Here is a 22,612-nt window from a genome sequence, read left to right on the forward strand (position 1 = left end):
GGTTCATGGTTTGGTCCTGATGGCTAAGCCCGATGGACCAAACAAAGCAAAACCGGGTAAAGCAGTACCCACACCCAGAAGTGGGTTATTGCTATTATACCATGACATTATTTAAGAAAAGAAACTATTACTTTTCTTAAATAATGGCATAGTATAATGCCTGTTTACTGCCCTTCTGCAGATGTCTGGCATCCGCGGCAGTTCTGATGTGTTTAGCAAATTGTGTTAAGCAACAGTAATGACTTTAAATTATATAATTTTACATCTTTTGAAATATGTTCTGACTTTGTTGAATTATTGGCAAAAGGTTTTACATTTGTTTTACCTTCTAAGTTTAACATTGCTAAAGTCCTTTGTGATTTAAACTATTTTTACATAAACTGAACTTAAAAATGTTTTTTGGTGGACAGGAGGCTAGTCTACCCACAAAAGAACGTGTAGCAAGTGTTTTCAATCCCCCTTTAGACAATAATTTGATGCTTTTTGAAAAAATAACTGAAATTCATCTACGGGGTTTATACAATGAAAGTAGAATGAATAAATCGATGTCTTTAAGAGAAATTGATTTAATAACTCTAGTGAAAGTACATGAAATATGAGTTATGAAGCCTGACAAAGGCGGAGGAGCTGTTCTAATGTACGAGAAAGATTACGTAGAGAAAATGAATGCTTTATTATCTTCTAAAGAATATAAAAAAGTATCTCTTAATGAGTTTAACCAAGCTTATCAGAAAATTAGAAACCATCTGAGTGATCTATTTATAGAAGGAAGTATTTCTCTCGATTTATATCGTTATCTATCAATGCCAGCACCCCTTACTCCAGTTTTGTTCGGTGTTCCAAAGCTGCATAAAAATGTCTGTGCACCTCCGTTTAGACCCATAATAGACGGACGCAATTCAATAACTTACCCCTGTGCTAAATGGGTGGATGACAAGTTGAAATAATTTCTTAAAACTGAAGGCCAGATATGCAAAGATTCCTGGCATGTTTTGCAGAGTTTAAATGATATTCCTTTTAATGCTAGTTACATATTTTTAACAGCTGATATTAGAGATTTGTATACAGTCATCCCTCAAGACACAGGATTGAATTGGGTTCGAGATTTTTTATTACTAAAAAATTGTCCAGGTAATGAAGTGGATTTAATAATTTGTATCTTGGAAATAGTATTAGAAAACAATTATTTTATGTTTCAAAAGGACATTTTTTTGCAGAAATCTGGAGTAGCTGTGGGCTCCCCATGCGGGGGCAGTTTTGCCAATGCAGTGATGGCTTATTGGCAGCGTACCTTGCTTTTTCCACACAATCTTTTTTGTAAAATCATAGTGTGGTAAACACGCTATCAAGATGACATCCTCATGATTATAAATGGCACACAGGAAGAAGCTACACAGTTAATTAATGAAATTAATTCCTTTTCTACCTTTTTGGAATTCACTTATGAACTTAGTTGTGCATCAATTAACTTTTTGGACATTAATATTGCAAAAGATTCAGAAAATGATACATTCATTACCAAAATTTACAGAAAACCAACATACAGTAATTCCTTTTTACATTTCACTAGTTGCCACCCTTATCATCAAAAAAAGGGAGTAGTTAAAGGACAATTTGTCCGAGCTTCTCGTATGTGTTCGACAGATGAAGCATTCGAAGAAGAATGTTGGCAACTATGTGAAATGTTTTTTAACAGAGGTTATCCAAACAGATTGGTTAGTGCGGTCTTTTGGGAAGTTAACAATAAAAGGAAAGTTGGACTAATAAGCCCGATTTTTAAAGGAACATGTAGTAACATTGATCAAGCAAGTCAAAATGCTACTATTGTTGAGGAAACCATTGAAAATAATAGCCGTATTACGACTAATTATAATATCAGTTTACTTACCCAATTTAATTCCTACGCAAGACAAATTCGTGGTGTCTTGCAAAATAATTGGGAATGCATTATACAAGATAAACAATTTAATTCCATATTGGGTCCTAAACCTCTCATAGTATATAAGAAAGCACTTTCCATAAAAATCCTATTGGAGTCTCCTTTAAAACCTTTTAAAGTAAATAAAGGAATGTTTAAGTGTGGTCGTTGCAAATATTGTAAATTCATTCAAACAGGCTCAACCTTTACAATTAGAGGTATTAAATATTATATTAATGACAAATACAGTTGTGAGAGTCAAGGGGTAGTTTATCTTGCCAAGTGTAAAGAGTGTCCTGCTTACTATTTTGGGAAAACAGAACGTCAATTAAAGATGTGTATTTACGAACACATATATGCCATTTCAAAACAAAATCCATCAAATGCTTTAGCCAAGCACATAATGGACAATAACTCACATAGTTTTTTGTTCAATGTGGTTGAAAAAGTTCATAAAAATCCCAGAGGTGGTGCATGGTACTTAAAGTTACAAGAACACGAACTTCTTTGGCAACTAAAAACAAATGCCTACACATTTCCAGGGATTAATAATACGTGTTCTATAAAATGTTTACTTAATATTAAAGCCTTAGATAGATGAACAAGATTTTTAGAAATAGTGTTTCCATTCGTGTGTTTGTTATAAATTTGTAGCCATTATATACAATTTTTAATTAATTATATTTGGTATATAAAACACACACATATATATATATATATATATACATTTTTAAATACACACATTTTTCATAGTTTAGAAACAATATTAACTGTTCTTATATTTGTATAACGTATTTAGTAAATAATCTTACAAAAGGTTTTAAACAAGATTTGATTATTTTTATATATTCATATGTTTATTTGTGCTTAATATTTTGAATTTTGTATTTTGTACATTGTCTTACATGAATTCAGTAGCTGGTTGTTTAAGTTAATATAAACGTGTGGATTAATAGTATTTTAAATGTCAACTGAGAGCTTTAAGAATTCAAGCTCAAAGTAATTGTTTAACAGGAATTAATTGAATAATGACAGGAGTGGTTAATGAGAAAGTTTTTTCCACAGGTTTATATAAAAATGTTTAGTTTTACATTGTAATTTGTCTGAAGAAGTGCACATATCTTAGTGCATGAAAGCGCTTACAAATCAAGTAAAAAGATTTATTCATTACTTCAACTGGCGTGATTTGTGACCTCCGTGTTTTTTTATTTTCAAAGTTTATTTGCTTGTTTCTGTCTTTTTGATTCTACAACTGTGTGGTGATTTGTAGCCTGCAATACTTTGAGTGGGTTCAATTCAGCTACTTCTTCTGGCTTTTGTGTTTATCTGCTTCAGTTTGTGCATTGTGACTCTTTTTGGTAATTCACCATGGTGAATCTGTGTATTTGCTAGGATCACAAAGTGAAATGTGTTATTTTTCAGTCATTTATATAAGACAGGCATTGTTAAAGAAATTACCTGTTAGTAGTAGTAGGCCATATTCAAGTTTAGGAATTACTACATGTACACAGAGCTGTGTTTTCACCATGCCTGACCAGTTTATTAAACAATACTTCATAGTCAACAGTTTCAAATACCATGGTCATATCTATGAATACCCCCTGCTGTTATTTTATTGCTGTTCATGTTGTTATAGATAATGTTAGTGACTATGTTTAGGGCAGATATGGCACTAAAGTAATTCCAGGACCTTGTGGAACACCAGAGGTTAGTGTACCATAGTTTGAAATCTCAGAATTTGGAAGCACTTAGAAGCCTCTGTTGGTTAGGTAATATTTCAAATGTCATTTTGTGCAGATGATTAAGGCTATCAGGTGTAAATGATCTAGCTTCTGTGGTACAAGGTTTGGTACCCCAGCCTTTATTTACTTACTGTGTGTCCTTGAGCAAATCATTTAACCAGACAATGCTTTGGGGCAAATTGGGCTTTGGGATAGGCTCCTTAATGTTCTCTTAGATTCCATGCTTAGTACCCACCTATAAATCTATGAACATAAACACAGTATAAGGCAGTGTTGGTACTAAAGACATTCCAGAAGCTATGCTGTTCATCACTCAAGAGTCTGTAATCATGAATGTGTTTGACAATTTGCTTATAAATAAGTTTTCAAAGCTTTTTATAAGTAGGTAGATGTTTTCAATGGATCTTTAGGCCCTGAGTGATTTAGGTGTTACTACCTTAGGTAGGGGAAGAACAGTTAGATGTTTGAATGGAACTGGGATAATTACAGATGCAAGTGACAAACTATAAATAAGAGTAACTTGTTTGGCAATTTTTGAGGCCACTCTGAGGAAGGCTTGAAGAAATGTGCTTAATTTGTCATTTTTTTCTTTAATTTCTTTCAGTAAGGTTTTAGTCTGTTCAATGAGATTCCTCAAAAATGAAACAGGTTTTTGGCTTGCTAAAGGGTTCAGTTGTATAGAATCTGGGGGCTTGCTGTTTGAAGAGGATGCATTGGTTATAACATTTAAATGGGGTTTGTGGAAGATAGCAGGAATTGGTTCTAATCAGTATCAACATTTGTGTGTGAAGGATTAGTAGCAGTAGGTGCTTTATCAGTAATATGACCAGTTAATGTTTTGACTGCTTGCCAGAAATGTCTAGGGTTTCTTTTTAGAGATGCTTGTATATTGGAAGAATTTGTTGCTAACCAGCACATCTTTCTCAGACCAGCAAAGGTATGATGTAGTTAGTGAATTGTCTGATTAGCTTTCCTGTTTTCTCCAGGCTATGCCTCTTTGTTTGCTTAACTGTTTTAGATTATTTTTCAACCATGTATAGTGGTTCCCTTTATATTTCTTCATGGTTACATGAAATAAAGTGCTATGAATTAGCATAAGCTGATGAGTGACGTATGTGAGCACTACATCAGGATATGTTTGGCTATATAAAGTCTATGGTGCCAACTGTATTTAGGAGGTTTGATTTCAGTTTCTTTTCTGTTGCTATAAATTAGGCACATTTGTGTAGATTTGCTTACTGTGCAGCAGTTGGCAGTGCCCAGTACAGCTGCATATGCTTGTATGTTTAACAGCACTAATACCATATCTTAGCACTACCTAACTCTAGTCCCTAATCCTAGAAACCACCTTAACTTGTTCAATCCAATGGAGCTCAGGAAGTTTGCACTGTAACTTCTAATGGGTGGAGCCTAACCCTTTTGAAAGAATCAAGTTATGTCCTCACATTTCATACAAATGTTCATATCTCTGGAACCATAGGGTTATGAAAGAACCCTAAATGTCATTACCTTCAGCACAAACTATTTTTATAGTGGTATCATTCTTTAAGTTCTAGGTCTTAAACCGAATTTAATAAGTCACAGTAAGCAGTCCCCCGGATTCTGAAAAGCTTGCATGGCATGCACAATTAGTGTTAGATGACATTTTGCCAATATGGCGGGTGAGTGATCCACCAACGTGCATGTCTGACATGCACGAGCGCTGTAGCACTAGTGCTGCATGTCCCCAGCCCCCATATGCAAATCACACCATTTGCAGGTGAAAACCATGCAAATGAGGTAAATTTGCCATCCAGAAAGCTGGAATCAGGGTGTGCAGGACTAGCGTAATATGTAGGAATGTACTTGGTTAGTAACAGGGTACGGTACGGCAAACTGCAAAACAGAGATATGACAGCTCCAAATAAAAGCTGCATAGCATTGAGGAAGAAGGCCAATGGCCAAGTAGAAGGCCACTGGCATTGCAAACAATGCCAAATGTACAAAATACAACTTTTATGATATGTCCGTCAATCACATCCATTGAAGCATAGGGCAGCAGTGTGCAAACGAGATTGGGGGGAATAATAAAATAAACCTAAAATAAGCATTCTAACTAAAAGCAGTAGTCTGCCATGCAAGTCAATGGCAGGCAGAAGACAACCTGGCTAGTGAGTAATGGTTGCTAAGGGGGGAGGCTCAGTGTGGGACATGTAACCATTAGCAGGCAATCCTATGCAAATGAGGTGAAGGATAGTGAATCCCAGTTTTCCCAGGGTGTGAGGCAGATCCCAAGAGTGTAAGAGTATAAATAGCTAGGTGCAAGACTAGGATATAGGTGACATCATGGGGGGGTGTCAGGCATACTGTAAGTGGATTGGTGCCCTGTGGCTCGGGATTGCTCCTAGCTTAGCGGGTGTGTCTAAACCTGCCTAGCACCCTTTTACAAAGTGTAAGTGAGTGTGCGCACCGCACACCGGGTTGTACGGGAAGAAAAAAGAAGTAAAACCAGGAAATAGCAGCTCTGTGCACATTTGAACAGGGAGGCAATGGGAAGGGAAAATAGCAGTAGGAAGGTAATCAAGGAGAACTAGCTGAGCTGACAGGTGAAATGTATCAGAATCAGCTAATTACACAGGCAGCAGACCAGCCCAGAACACTACTATAAACACCTTCCCCTCTGGTTTTACCACACTCTACACCACCAGAGTATACAAGCGGGGAAATTTTAACAAACAAACCTACAAAATGAGAAGGGCTGCAGCAGGCAACATAGAACAACATGTGCAAGAGGCTGAGGGTGGTGAGGATGTGAATGCTGTAGAACAACCCACAGTGAGGAGACAGAGAAGAGTGTACAGACCCAGGGTAACCTACCAGGGGATACATGAGCTGGAGATAGTAGAACACTATAGAGTGGAGAGAGACCTCCTACAGCAGATTGTTGAGCTCTGCCGGCCACACCTGACACACCAAACTGGCCGAGGGGAACCCATCCCAGTGGATACCCAGGTATGTGTAGGCTTAGGTATACTAGCCACAGGTACCTCCCAAAACACAACTGGGGATATCATGGGCATCTCACAGGCATTAGCATCCAGAGTATTCCACCAATTCCTGGATGCCATGTCAGCACATGCCGGTGAGCACGTATATTTCCTCAACACATGTGAGGTGTTGACCAGCAATATGCGTCTCTTCTACCAAACAGCAGAATACCCTGGGGTAGTGGGTGCTATAGACTGAACACACTTACGCAAAGCACCACCCGGTGAGCAGGGTAGGGCCTATATCAACCACAGGGGCATCCCCCTCCATCAACTGCCAGGTCGTATGTCATACCCAGGGCATTATAATGAATGTATGTGCTGGCTGCCCTGGAAGCTATGATGATTCACACATATAGCATCTGACACAGCTGTACCACAGATTTGCCAATGTGGACATCCCCTACGGTCACCTAGTGGGGGATGCTGGGTACCCACCGGAGCCGTGGCTGATGACACCCAACAGAAATGCACACACACCTGAACAACACCATAATGAGGCACACTCACAGGCTTGACATATAACAGAGTGTACATTTGGGATGGTCAGGTCACGGTTCCGGTGTCTGGACACATCTGGTAGAGCCTTGCAGTATTCACCAGCTACATGTACCCAAATTGTTATGGTATGTGCTATGCTACACAATATGATCCCGCGGAAACAGCTGCAGCAGGAACAGCATGATGCAGGGCCACACAGCCCCCCAACAATGCCAAAGCCTATACAGGCACAGAGTGACTCGGAGGAGGAACAACCTGAGCCTGCCCCAGTAGACAGAAGGAGGTGTGCCCAGTATGCCCTGACCTTGGCAAGAGGCAACACATAGCATATGTACTGACACAGTAGGGACCCAGGGAATGACACCTCTCTCTGACTTTCACAGACAGTAAAAGGGATGCCAAACATGACACTACCTGTGCTCAACCATGCATAGGGAGTGTACTATGTGCATCCGACATAGACAGCTCTCCAGCACCATCCTCAAGTCCGGCACACCCTCAATGTAAGTCAATCAACCTACCAATTGCCAAATGGAGTAGAATGTGTTGTTACCTGTAGCTATGGTATTGATGTGAGCATGCAAGGGAATTGGGTGGCCGAATGTTAAGGCAGCAGACAGTAGACACCCATAGTGGTACCATGACATCTGTAACACATACTGGAGTCACCATAGTAGCCAGTACTACACAGGGTGACAAAACCCACTGCAGGAAATGGGCTGAGCAACATGTGTGTCCATAAGAGCCACACATGCCAGTCAGGAAGGTTCACCTATTCAACAACAGTCTCAGCCAGCAGGACAGGTGTAGACAAACACAAACAAATGCTGTACTATGGCCTCTGAATGAGCCCTATGGGTAACCCCTCCCCGAGGCCTATGCAGACAGATTACAGCAGGCCAGGCAGTTGGATGTAAGTTGTGAAGGCTAGGAAGTCAGAAACTAATATGTAAGTAATTAAAGCTAAGATCTGTAGTACACTGGTATGCCTCTAGCCAGCACAATAGGTAAGACTACAGACTGAAATGGAGTACCTGACATACCAGTACAGTCCTAGCAAATGTGTACAAGTGTAAGGTGTGCCCCCCCATCCATCATACACTTATAGTAACAGTCAGGTGTGCCCCCCCACTCCTGTGTAGAACAGTAGAAACAGTCAGGTGCCCCCCCCCAGCTATGCAGAAATGTAGCAACAGTCAATGCCAAATGGCCGATGGATACCCTGCATACACAGCATGCTACCTGTCGGTGTACAAAACAAAGGTCAGCACCGCAGTACAAACTACCTGGACTTGATCCACGCATGCAAAACAGATGGCCATACTGGGCATGCTCACACAACACATGAAGGCCATGTCTGCAAACACCAGTGGACCAGACATATTTGGTAGTTGCAGTTCTTAGTGCAGACACGTCAGTATGCACCACTCCTGCCTTGCACACACAGTGGATAGGAATACAGACATATATGTAAGTACAGCACACTATAATAAGCCAAAGGTAGATGGACATAGATGTGTGGAAGAGAGTGACTGTGACAAGGAGCCATCCGAGCCTGTCCCACCCAGCACACAGCCAAAGGGCCTCAAACATATGAGGTGCAGATGTCACCCACTGCAGATACTAGCCACCAGTATCTGTCAGCATGACAGACTATGTGGTGCACGTGCCAGTTGTGCAATGTGACTGTACAAGGAAGTAGTCATCTAGTAGCTGTATACACGTACCTGTGACATATGACCCCGTGTGTGCTCGCATGTGGCATGTCAACCCCTACATGAATGGGTTATGTCCCATGCACACACTGCCCTCCCCATAGCAGTATTATGACAAGCCTGCTGAAGTCATCCAATGTGAAATACACCTTTGGGAGAGTGGTAGCTCAGTAATCTCCATGGCGTGTCCAATAACTGTACTGCTGTAGTGATAAACTAGTTAGGTAGGTGTTCTAACCCCGAACTTGCCAACTGTGCTTGTGTGTGTGTCTGACTGAGAAAAGAACAATGCTTTTTAGGCTACTCACTCTCCATACAAATCATATACTCAACATTGGCAAGGTTGCTGATGTCACTCACCTAGAAATACAGCTCTGGGAAGATTATAACCCAGTGATCACCATAGTGCATCCTGTAACTGCGTACTACTGTAGTGTGATGAAGTAGATAGGTAGGTGTTTTAATCCCAGACTTGCCAACTGTGTGTGTGTGTGTGTGTGTGTGTGTGTGTGTGTGTGTCTGACTGAGTAGAGAGCAATGCTTTTTAGGCTAGTCACACTCTGTATAAATCATATACTCAGCTTTGGCAAGGCTGTTGGTCACTCAGCTAGAAATACACCTCTGGGAAGGTCATAGCCTAGCAATCTCTGTAGCGCAACCTGTAACTGTGTGCTGCTGTAGTGTGATAAAGTAGTTAAGTAGGTGTTCTAACCCCAGACTTGCCAACTGTGTTAATGTGTGTGTGTGTTTGTCTGACTGAATAAAGAGCAATGCTTTTTAGGCTACTCACACTCCATACAAATCATATACTCACCTTTGGTAAGGCTGCTGATGTCACTCATCTAGAAATACACCTATGGGATAGTAATACCCCCGTAATCTCTGTATCATGTCCTGTAACTGCATACTGCTGTAGTGTAATGAAGTGAATTGGTAGATGTTCTAACCCCAGACTTGTTAACTGTGTTGGTGTGTGAATGTGTGTGTGTCTGACTAAATCGAAAGCATTGCTTTTTAGGCTACTCACACTCTGTACAGATCATATATTCACCTTTGGCAAGGCTGCTGATGTTACCCACCTAGAAATACACCTCTGGGAAGATTGTAGCTGAGTAATCTCCGTAGTGCACCCTGTAACTGGGTACTGCTGTAGTGTGATAAAGTAATTAAGTAGGTGTTCTAACTCCAAACTTACCAACTGTGTGTGTGTGTCTGACTCAGTAGAGAGCAATGCTTTTTAGGCTACTCACTCCGTACAAATCATATACTCAACTTTGGCAAGGCTGCTGATGTCACCCACCTAGAAATACACCTCTGGGAAGGATGTAGCTCAGTAATCTCTGTAGCATGTCCTGTAACTGTGTACTGCTGTAGTGTGATTTAGAATGGTGGTAGGGTTCCATCTACATCCATGGCAATTCTGGATGTTTTGTGTGGGTTTCAATGTCTGTGTATGGAGAAATGCATTACAGGCTACTCACTCACAGTACATTACAAATGCCCTACTTTGGCAATCCTGCTGATGTCATTCATTGTAAAATACACCTTTGGGAGAGGGTTTTACTAGTAATCCTTGTGGTGTGTCCTATAACAGCTCTATGCTGTAGTATGATAAAGACTTGAGTCAGGGTTTCTCTACCCACACATGCCAGTTGTGGATGTTTTGTGTGTGTCTCACTGTCTTGTATAGGGAACAATGCATTTTAGGCGAGTCACTCCCAGTGCAGTTGACATGCCCTAGTTTGGTAATCCTGCTGTCATTCATTGTGAAATAAACCTTTGGGGAAGAAGCACTTCAGTAATGTCTGTGGCACGTACTATAAGTGCTGTAGTGTCGTAAAACTAGTTAGTTAGGGGTTCTACTCCCAAACATGACAGGTGTGTGTATGTTTGTAACTCATATCCTGTGTGGAGGGGATTTTGCTTATTTCTTTTATGGTGGCCCTACTATATATCACAATGTCAACCATAGGTTCATAGGTTTATACTAGGCTATCTGCCCTAAGGCATTTATAAGCCTAGCCCAAATTTTTGTGGCTTACGCCACCCCTTATATGAAAAAATACTGTGCCCATTAGTTTGTTGTGTCTCTGTCCAACAGTGACACAGAGATGATTCCTGGGGTAAACCTACGATCTCCCATCCACAGGTCTAGATTTCTCTTGAACAGTCAGCGAGGTGCTCTGCCTCACATGGACCGGGATTTTATTCCACAGCATAGGGAGTCTCGGAGTGATAAATCTATCCCTCCAGCACGTCCTATTTATATTCGTAAGTAAGGTTTAAGTCGCTTGCTCTAGTGGTTTTGGTGGATTTGGATTTTTTGAGGTGGAGCATGTCCATTAATTCCGGGTTGGACATGGCCTTGTATGTCAGGCACATGTCACCTCTGAGCAAACGGTATGCGACTGAATAGAGCTGGAGTTTCTTCAATCTGGCAGCATATGACATATTTTGGAGTCCCTTTATCCTTTTGGTGAGGAACGTGAGATACATCCCGAATGGGGCATTGTACTCGATCATTGGTCTGATAAGTGAAGAGTACAGGGGAACAATGACCTCACTAGATCTGGATGTGAATCCCCTCATGATCAGGTGGGCAATGTAGAAGGTCTTTCTAACCACTTTAGCAACATGAGTGTCAAAAGAAAGGCCACTGTCAACCTGGGTCCCCAGGTCCCTGATAACCTCTTCTGTGCTTAGTGGATTGCCACCTATATGGTAGCTTGGGGTTACCTTGTTTTTCCCGAAGGGTATGACTATACATTTTTGGCGCTTAACTTCAGGCCATGGCTCTGGCACCAGCTATCTGTTTCCGTGAGTCCTTCTGAAGGATATCCGTGTCCGATGCACTTTCCACTATGGCGCCCAGTTTGCAGTCGTCTGCAAACTTTGTCAGCCAAAGTCCTCCCATGTTGGCCTGTACTTCTGAGAAGTAGATGCCAAACAATAGGGGGCCAAGGACCGAGCCCTGTGGGACACCACTTGTGACCGGCTTGGAGTCTGACACAGCGCCACCAACTCTAACCCTGTGGGTTCTCTCCTTAAGCCAGTTTGCAACCCATCTTGTGACATGGGTTTACATTTAAGCTGGTAAGTTTTTCTACAATACCTGAGTGGGGTATTGTGTCGAAAGCCTTTGCAAGGTCAAGGTAGGCTGTATGGACTGCCTTTCCCTCATCAATGGCCTTGGTGACTGTTTCGAAGAAGTCGACCAAGTTCAAAAGGCATGATCTTCCCTTGACAAAGTTAAACTGGGTCGGGTCCAATGTCTGCAAGTCCCCTATATCTTTGTTTATGAGCTCCATTATGATCCTCTCCATAGCTTTGCAGACTAGACTTGTTGCTTATGGGGCGTAATTACCAGGGTCTGTAGAGGCCGCCGCCTTTGTGGAGTGGGACCACAGTTGCCGACGCCACCCTTGGGCACGTATCCTGTGGTAAGGCTGAGATTAAACAGCTGCCTTATGTGCAGGTTTAATTCCTCATTTAGCTCGTAGCACACAGCCGGGACACCATCCGTCCCATTGATGCTGTGTTTTTAGCTTTAGAGAGCAGCTTTCACCTGCGCATTTGAGATGTCCGGGAGGCTACACTCGGCTGGGATAGTTATCTCTCCTTTAGGGGAGAGGGGTGAAGTTTGCACTGAACCTGTCTGCCAGTATGTTGGCAATGTCTGTGGGTTCAGTGATTTTTGTATCATTTTGGACTAATTCTGAGCATATCTGGGTGTTTCCACCCAGGTTCCTAACATAGCTGAAAAGGCCTTATGATTGTCCTTGAATCCATGGCAATTTTCTCTCAAATTGGCCTTAGTTGATTTTATGAGTGCTCGTATTTTTTTACTAATAATGATCAGGGGTGACTTCCCTTTATGGATTTTGTTCTATCATGTAATAGCTTTCTCCTCTTATTGTAAAGTTTGTTAATGGCTGGGGTCCACCAGACTGGACGTTTGCCCTTTGTGGAAAGAGTCTTGGTTTTATTTGGGATTGCCTGATCCATGCAGTCCTGGAGGTGTTCATAGAAGGCATTTGTAAGGGCTTCCGAGCTTGGGTTGTGGTTTCCACTGGCTCAGGGGCCTTGAAGGATACCACACCAGTCTTGAGTAGTGTGAAGTTTGCTTTAGAGAAGTTCTTCACTATGGTCTTTTTGTTTGGGGTGGGGGCGGATGTGGATTTCCAGTGAGATTAGTTTATGATCAGATCTCACCAATGAGGGATATACTTCCGTGTGGAGCATTTTGTCCCCATGTTTGTGACAATGAGATCTAGTATATTTTCTCCTCTCGTGGGAACAGTGACTAGCTGTTCCATGGCATTTGAATTTATGAACTCCAGGAACCGTTGGGCTAGAAAGTTAGGGCTTGAGTAATGTTCCCAGTCTATATTCGGGTAGTTGAAGTCACCCAATATGATGGTGTTTGGAGATACATTTATACCCTCCAGTGTCTTCAGGAAGGCTTTGTGGGGTTCCTGGGTTTGAGAGGGTGGCCTGTAGCATGCTACAATTTGTAGAGCAGTTTTGCCTATGGTTAGTTGCACCTGGATGGTTTCGAAGCTTATGCGTTGCCACCAACCTGGAGGTGTGGGTATCCTTTATGAATATGGATACACCCCCTCCTTTTGTGGTGTGGTCCGGGTTTTGGGGCCAGAACGCATGATATGAGGTAAAACCTAATAGTGCCGGGGTGCTCTCAGGAGCCTTGAACCAGGTTTCAGTTACAGCACAGACATCGATGTTCTCCATACTGAGAAGGGCCCCGAGTGCGTGCATTTTGAGATTTAGACTTCTGGCATTGAGCAGCATTACCCTCAGTTTCTTCTGACCATACAGGGATAACAGATGTAAATTAGCTGCGAGGCTGGGGTGGAAAGCCATACCCATACACGTGACATCAAGGCCAGCCAATCACACTTAGAAACCCCACTGTGCCTTCACATGTGACTCACAATGGTCATATCATGCCTGACAACATGCCCTGTATGGACAGATGACACTGACATCAGGGAAAGCTGTTAGAATGCTATCAATGTAGGTGCAGGGTAAACCTGCTGCCCATTACCAGTCCCTGCCACAGATGGGCAAGACTGGCACATCTGATGATAATCTGTGTTCACAACATGGGCCAGACACCCCAGGTACAGTAGCACATGTCACTGTACATGCATGTGGGAGGTGTGCACATCCCAGACACCATCCATGTCATGGACTAAGGAACACATACATGGCAAGTGATGCACAGCATTGGCCACACACAACAGTCACCCAGGTGATTGGATGAGGGATGCAATACCCACCAGTGTGGGCAAATCCCATACCTACCCTTGTACAGCCTGCTTGCACAGTTCACCACCACACACCCATGCAGACAAGCACCCATGCATGTCAGAACTGGTACCCTGTGTGCTCGTGTGTGTGTGTGTTGTATAGTGTATGTCCACATCCACACTCACTACAACCCCCCAGGGCATACTGAAGCATGCTGTCTGATGTCTGACACCTCCTCATACCCCTTGCACATACAATCTCCGTATTACCCATGTGCTGCATGTTATACCTGCACATTGATGTGTTGTGGCAATCCCACTAGTGATGAGTTGCACTCCTGGCCCTGCCAAGTGTGTCAATGAGTGTGCATCCCTGTGTGAGCATGCCGGTGTAGACACTGGCACCTGTTCATGCAGACAGGCACATGTACGTCACCTACCATATATCTACAGTATCCCTGTTGCAGATGTCACTCACTATCACAAATATGTTCTGAGTGCTCCACAGTAGGTAACCCATGTGGCACACCGAGTAACTGCATCGATCTGTGATAGTACTACATAGCTGTCGGGGGTTTGATACCATGTGCTGGTAGGTGTGACACAAACATGCCTCAGTTTTACTCTCCCACCCCTCGCTGACATGTGCTTGCCTCTGGCTGCCTCCCCCACACCCTCTCTGGTGGATGTGGAGGCCCACACCTGCTTTTCTTAGGCAGCAGCATGTGTATTTTAAGTGATGCTCAAGATCAGCTGATGACCTCTGCATGAATTGCAGCCCTCCCCTAGCTGATTGAATGTGGAACAGCTGTGGTAACATTTCCATAGCCAAATGCATGGAAACACACTCCAATACCTAGGAACATCATGGTGGTGTTGGCCCTTTTCAGTCACTGTGAGCAGGAACTAGATTTTTTGTTTGGCAAACAGCATCTCAGATGGATTGGAAATTTACCTCTAACAACATACACTGTGAAAAGAGGGCAACAAACAGGAGGGGGATGTGCCTGACCTGACTACAGACTGTAAGTGCTTCTATACTGAATTTGGAGGAATGTTGGTTTAACAGTGTTCGTTTGGATATGCCTGTCATACATGTCACAATACCTGGCATGTCAGTGCCATGTGAATGAGGAATCCCTATCTGCAGGGTCATCTGCAGACTGGGCAGTGTTGTGTATTTGGTTTCATGTGTTAGCCATATTACATCTATCTGTGGAATGCAGAAGGTAGCGTGAGGATTGCAGTATGTAGATGGTAAAGGCCATGACAGTTACTGACTTCATATCCCTCATAGGACATATGTTGCAACAAACCCCGTTACAATGGTAAATATATGTGGTTATCACAGCAACATGTCTATACTGGCCCTGTGTATGTACTGTCAGCCACACATCTGTCAACCTTTGTACATATGTCATGCATGAAGTGGTGCTATGTGCTGTACACCATAAATAGTGTCATCATATTTGATAAGTCAGTGATATATCAGATTGCTACACGTTATCTCCAGTAGGGGTTATATTTCATGACATAACATGGGCATTCTGTGAATGTTTGTACAGTACTGAGGTCTGTGTAGTGATGGTGAATGGCAGCAGTGTGTGTATTGTTAATAAGTACATCAGCCTGTGTACAGACTCTGGTAGATGTCATTGTTCTAGCTCCCCTTCGATCTGATGTTACATGCTGCCCCACTGTATGGTACCATTTTGCCGTACAGGTTTGTAGGGCCATACACACACATGTCCCACACCACAGACAGCTATCAGATTAAACTGTGTAGCAGCCCAGTATATGTAGGGGCATTCTGTGAGTGGCACATATGAGGATGGTGTAGACCAGATAGTCCATATACTGTAGTAATATGCTAGCTTACCATATGTGGCTGTGTACTGTGTTCACATTGGTTGTAGTTATGCACTTTCACACAGGTGTATCTTACCCTGTGCTGTGACATGGCTGTTGAGCCTGCTATATATGCAGGTACATGTGCATTCCCCCATATGAGATGTAGGGCAGTGTTGAGCCAGTCTGCCTGTAGCCTGCACAGTGCATTGTTACTTACCCAGTGAGATGTCATGTGCAGATACTTGCCAGATGTACTGCTGCCAGGCCTCCCATAAAAGTCACATATGTCAAACAGAGCAGTGGGATGCTGAACAGATGTATGTCAATATCTAGTGGGTAGCAAATGTCCATGGCACCCCTGTACCAGCAGTCATTATGTGTCAGGCCAGACAGGAGTGTGTGAATCCAAAACCTATGGTGGCAAATGTATACCAGTCGTTATGTGTCATACTCATCTACATGACTGTCTACATCCATATTGACAGGCCTGGTACACATGTTGTGCACTAAGGGATTATGTGTATACCTCTGGACTGTACAGGGTTTTCCAAAGTTCCACATATATTGGCTTATATCTCTGCTGCACTCCACAGGGGCATTACATGCTAGCAGCGGTACTTTACAATGATTCTCTTAGGATGTCTTCAGGAGCCAATGGCACACATGTTATGAGCAGATGTCACCTTCCACACACACCATGTCTGTGAAGACAATCCCAGTGACATTAGCAATAGTCTAGTAATATACCTGCTATACATACCTGACATCCCCTTGCACTACGACTTTGGGAATATAGTGGCTGGGGTAGGGCTACACTACATGTACAGGACATATGGTGGAAATATATGTACATATACTTATCCAGATTGCCATATATATTTATTTACACATGTGTACTACTTCCGATTACCACTGTCATGTCGGCCACCCACTATAAGTCCCTACAGCATGAGGGTGTGGTCCCTTTACATTTCCTGTGTGATGGACATCCTTCCTGTGTGTGGGCATCAGTGTTACAGACAACAGGTAGCAATACCTTTTACAGGAGAACCTGCACACTCAGAGTGGCCACATATTTGTAGGAGGATCATTAACTACAGACAGAGTGTGAGTAAAGTTGTGTCATGCTTTGTATAGTACTGGTATTACAGGGTGTGTGTGTTTACATACTAGTCTATCTTGGAATGCAGTCTGTCTGCATAGCTCACTACTCTGGGCCTATCCTCTTGCTGGACAGAGGCGTGCCTTATCATGTGATGTCTGTCCACCACACAGGTCCTGTGTCAGATATTACACTGGCAGTGTGTGTGTTGCATGCTATCAGTATATTTCTACATCCATTTCTGTTTTTAACCTAAATTCCCTGACTAAGGGTATGTTGCAGACTATCCTGTAACACCAGCACCTTGCTTAGTGTATGGCAACAGTGTTCCACATATGTGCCTGTGTGCCAGCCTCTGTCCTCCATCTACTTACTAAGCTTTGCACATATGACATGCTGTTGGGGGTTGTTCTGTAGTGGGCTGTGAGTATATCACACTGCCATTGCTGCCATTAGTCCACTGCTGTTGTATCCCCCCACATACAGTGGGGATGGGGCCATATATGTGTGGGCGTCACCTACACAATACATGTGTGCCCTTATGCACTGCAGAGGCCAGTGTAAGTAACAATGGTATATGGGCCTGTATTATTGAATCTAGGTGGGGAGCACCATAAATGACCTAGGCTGTTACAAAATGTGGGGGGTATCAGGGGTGAGCTGCTACAAGGTATCTGGCTGTACAGTACCATATACATCACCTAGATTGACATTACTTACATGAACTGGGGTACTGCAAGCCTACTGCCTCCTGCCATACAGACTGTTCTGTTTGTCGGTGTCTTCGCGATGGTGTCAGTTAGGCCTTGTTATGTACCAGTTACAACCCATTTGATCACAAAATGTCTTTACCTTCTACTGAGTTTGTACAGAGTGTAAATAGAGGCTGCTGAACTACACACCTGCAGTACATACTGTTGATTATTTGGTATCCTGTGGCCCAGTCTGCCTTCACTATTGTATAATCTGAAGGGCTTGGCCTGGACAGCAACAGGTGTGAACCCTTCCAGACTACTGTGTTGGTGTAACTGTTTCACAGTTGCATTAGTCTGTTAATATGGTTGTCAGTATCTGAACAGCTGTATGACATGGCATATAAAACTGTTATAGTACACAATTAAAGGATCACCATATCTGCAAACCTGTGTCTTTCCTATGATCTTTCTATGGGTATATGTTGCAGGCAACGAGTGACATTTGTATGTGTGGCCCATGCAGTGTCCAGTTTGTTCCATACCTTGTGTGTGTATGTGTAGTCACACACACACACACACACACACACATATATATATATATATATATATATACATGCATTCTTTCTCCAGTTCCACTTTACTGGAAAAAAAAAAATCAAAGCTTGCTTCCCCACCTTTCCTGTGGCAGGTCAGATATGGATTTGCTGTGTCCAGGACTGTTTGTGAGCTCCTAAGCCCCCCCCCCACACACACACTTAACTGGGGTTAAACTATTCCTGGCGCCATAAAGTCTGTTCTTCAAAATTTCCCTTGCAACTAGCCAGCTTTTTAGTTTTAGCACTCATCTGTTTCTTTGATCTCAGCACTTGTTCAGAACTCATTGTAAGCACTAAATAAGTTACAAATTACTACAGCACTCAACTTTCCTCACTTGTCTAGAGGAAAACAGTTTTTAGTACTTAATAAATAAGCACCTATTCAGGCATGTCTAAAGGTCAGCTCCCTGTGTTTTCTCCTGTCTACCTGATGAATCTGGGCATCTTGGGACAATGCAGCAATTGCCTCATGTACACAGACAACCCACTCTTCCTACCACCCAACACTACTACCTGTGAGATATGCACTTATATAGCCAAACTGGAAGCAAAGCTCTCTTCACCAAAGACTGGCCTAGACAGTCAAGAGAAAGTAAACACTTGGACTGCACCACACTCATCACATAGTCCCTCAAAACCTACACCACCAAAATACGCACACAGAAGCACAAAACACACACGTACATTCACGGAGGCTCTCAGTACAAATCTGCCCAAACAACAGAGACCTCCAAAGCAGAAATGCAAGCAACCTCCATCCCCTCAACACAACCCAAATGACACATAGCCCACATACTCAGTGTGCCACTCAACTACAGACCATAAGGCATAATGTACCCAACACTCTAGTCATAGGTGACTCTATAGTCAGGCACACTGATGTTCTACTCACCAGGCTAAACAAGGAAAAAGTTACTGTCAGGTGCCAGGATCCGCCACATAACACATGCACTCAGGTCACTCCACAACAAGTACAAATATGACTGTGTCATTGTCCATGTTGGTGTGAATGACCTGAGATGTACCTCCCTGGACTACATGAAAAGAGACATGGAGGAGTTCCCCGATCTTGTAGCCCAGGCCCGTATGACCCTAGCCCTGAGTAGCATCCTGCCATCACCCAGAATGACACCACAGTACAAGGACAAAATGACTGACTTTAACAATTGGCTAAGCTTCTGGTGTCATTCTAAGGGAATCCAGTATCTGTCTGTCTGGGATGACATGATCGACAGACCACGCTGCTTTTCCAGAGATGGCCTGCACCTGTCGCCCTTGGGATTCTGGATACTGGCAAAGGCTCTTGCCACCCCTATAGTGCCTTTTTTAGGCAAGGTTCAAATGACAAATTCACCACTGTAACAGATACAAGCAAGCAAAATCTGAGGGTAATACTACTCAATGCTAGAAGTCTAAACCTCAAAATGCACTCACTCGAGGCACTCCTTAAAATGGAGAACATTGACATCTGTGCAGTGACAGGGACCTGGTTCAAAACTCCAGAGAGCACCCCTGCATTACCATGCTATAATTCATACCACACCTTTCGGCCACCAAACCCAGACCAAAACACTAAAACAGGAGGCGTGTCCATATTCATTAAGGATATCCACACCTCCTAACTAGCTGCTCAGCATAATGCATTCGAGATTATCCAAGTTCAACTAACTCTGGGTGAAACCGCAATCCAGATTGTAGCTTGCTACAGACCCCCCACTATGCCCCAGGATTCCCACTCCTCTTTTCTTGATACACTGGAAAATATTAAGGTACAACCAACAGTCTAATAATGGGTGATTTCAACTACCCTACCATTAACTGGGAAAACTACTCATGTACCAACTTTTTTGCTCAACGTTTTCTGGAACTCATGAATTCCAATGCCTTGTATCAACTTATCCACACCCCTACCAGGGGAAGCAATATCCTAGACCTGTTCCGCACCAGAGGTCAGCTCCTCGTTGGTCAGATCTGACCACAAGCTAATCAGCCTAGACATCCACATCCCACTCCCACCTCCCATTAGGAAAACAACTGTAAAAAATTTCTCCAAAGCCAACTTCACGCTTCTTAAGACAGAAGTGGCAAACTTCACGACACCCATGCAGATGGACAATAGAGGTACGACAGCTGAATCCTACACAAATGCAGTTTAAAAGCACTTACACGAGTGCATGGATCGTGCTATCCCTAACAGAACCAAGATGCTATCCTCCAAAAAAAGGAAGCCAATCTGGTGGTCTTCTGCCATAAACAAATTCTACAACAGAAGAAAGAAACTGTTGCAAAAAAGAGTAAAATCCCATGATTGGAGGAACTCCCTGGTCAGCCTCAGTAAGAAGCTGAGATCCCTCATAAAATCCTCCAAAGCTAGTTATGAAAACAAACTTGCCACTGATTCTAAAGACAACCACAAAGCATTCTATAGCTATGCCAAAAATCTCAATGGCAACACTCAGATCTGCTCTGAGTTAAAGCACAATGACACTAAATATACAGAGCCAACTGATATTGCCAACATCCTGGCATATAGGTTCAGTACTAACTTTACCCCCGTTTCACCCCTAAATGGCCCATCTTTATACCGGAAGAATGCAAAGTTCCTGTAATCACGGCTGCACAGGTAAAAACCCTCACTTTCCAAAGCCAAGAACACAGCATCCATGGGACCTGACAACATCCCAGGCTGCCTTCTACATGAACTACAGAATGAACTGGCACCCCACCTAAGTACCATATTCAATCATAGCCTCACCTCAGGCTTTGTGCCCATTGAATGGTGCACCATGACAGTTATCCCACTCCACAAAGGGGGGGGCCACAATAGACCCGGGAACTACTGCCCCATTAGCCTGACGAGCCTCGTCTGCAAGGCCATTGAACGTATCATCATGGAACTCATAAACAAAGACATTGGAGATCTCCAAACTCTGGACCCCACACAGTTTGGGTTTGTAAAAGGCAGATCATGTCTCCTAAACCTGATAGACTTCTTTGAAGTAGTCACCAAAGACATAGATGAGGGTAAGGTGGTTCACACAGCCTATCTAGATCTCGCCAAGGGGTTCAACACCATCCCCCACTCTGGAATTATAGATAAACTCACAAAACTGGGTATAAATTCCTATGTCACAAGATGTGTTGCCAACTGGCTTACTGACAGAACCCACACCGTGAAAGTAGCAGACTCCAAATCAGACTTCAGACCAGTGACAAGTGGAGTACCACAGGGTTCAGTCCTGAGTCCTCTCCTGTTTGCTGTCTACATCTCTGAAGTACAGGCTAACAGAGAAGGTCTTTTGCTAACTAAATTCGCAGATGACTAAATGCTAGGAGCCATAATCAAAACTCCTAACGATGTGGACTTCCTACAAAAGTTCCTCACTGAGACAGATGCCTGGTGTCAAAGACATGGTCTCAAGCTCAATGCCAAAAAGTGCATTGTCATCCCCTTTGGTAAAAACTCTGTACCCATGAACTACCACATAGGCAGTAGTCTACTTAACACTGAAAGTGTGATAAGAGACCTAGGGACACAGGTGGACAGTAGTCTCTCCTTTGATAATCACATTGTTACAGTGGTCAGGAAATCCTTCTACGTGGCACACCTCATCACAAAAGGTTTCTCATCCAGAAAAAAGAGGTCATTATTCCCCTCTACTCATCACTCATTAGACCCATTATAGAGTACAACACCCCTTTTGATATGTACCTCACAAGACATCTACATCAACTGGAAAAGCAGCAAAAATACCTTACTGGCCTCAAACAGATGCCTTACGCAGACCGTCTCAACAACTCCAGCTTTACTTCGTCGCATATCGCTTACTCAGACATACAAAGCTATGTCAAACCCAGAGTTGTTGGACATGCTCCACTTAAAAAAAATCCCAATCCCTCCAAGCTAAACGCTCTAGGGACCTAAACCTTGTCATCACAATAAACAGAACATGCTGAAGGGATAGATTCCTGTCCCAGAGACTTCCAATACTCTGGAACAGACTACCTATCTATGTCAAACAGAGCTCCTCATTAACACTCTTCAAGAAAAATCTTGATGATTGGATGGGTAATAGGAAATTCACCCCGGGGATCACTTCTGTGGTTCTGCTTGACAGGGGCACAGGAAAATAATTTTCTTGGGTGGCGAAAGCCAGGGTACCTTTTTGGCTATGCTTGTATAGGCCCTAGGCCCA

The sequence above is a fragment of the Protopterus annectens genome, chromosome 1.part1 (genome assembly GCF_019279795.1).
Source record: "Protopterus annectens isolate FY-2018-M chromosome 1.part1, PAN1.0, whole genome shotgun sequence".
NCBI lineage: Eukaryota > Metazoa > Chordata > Ceratodontiformes > Protopteridae > Protopterus > Protopterus annectens.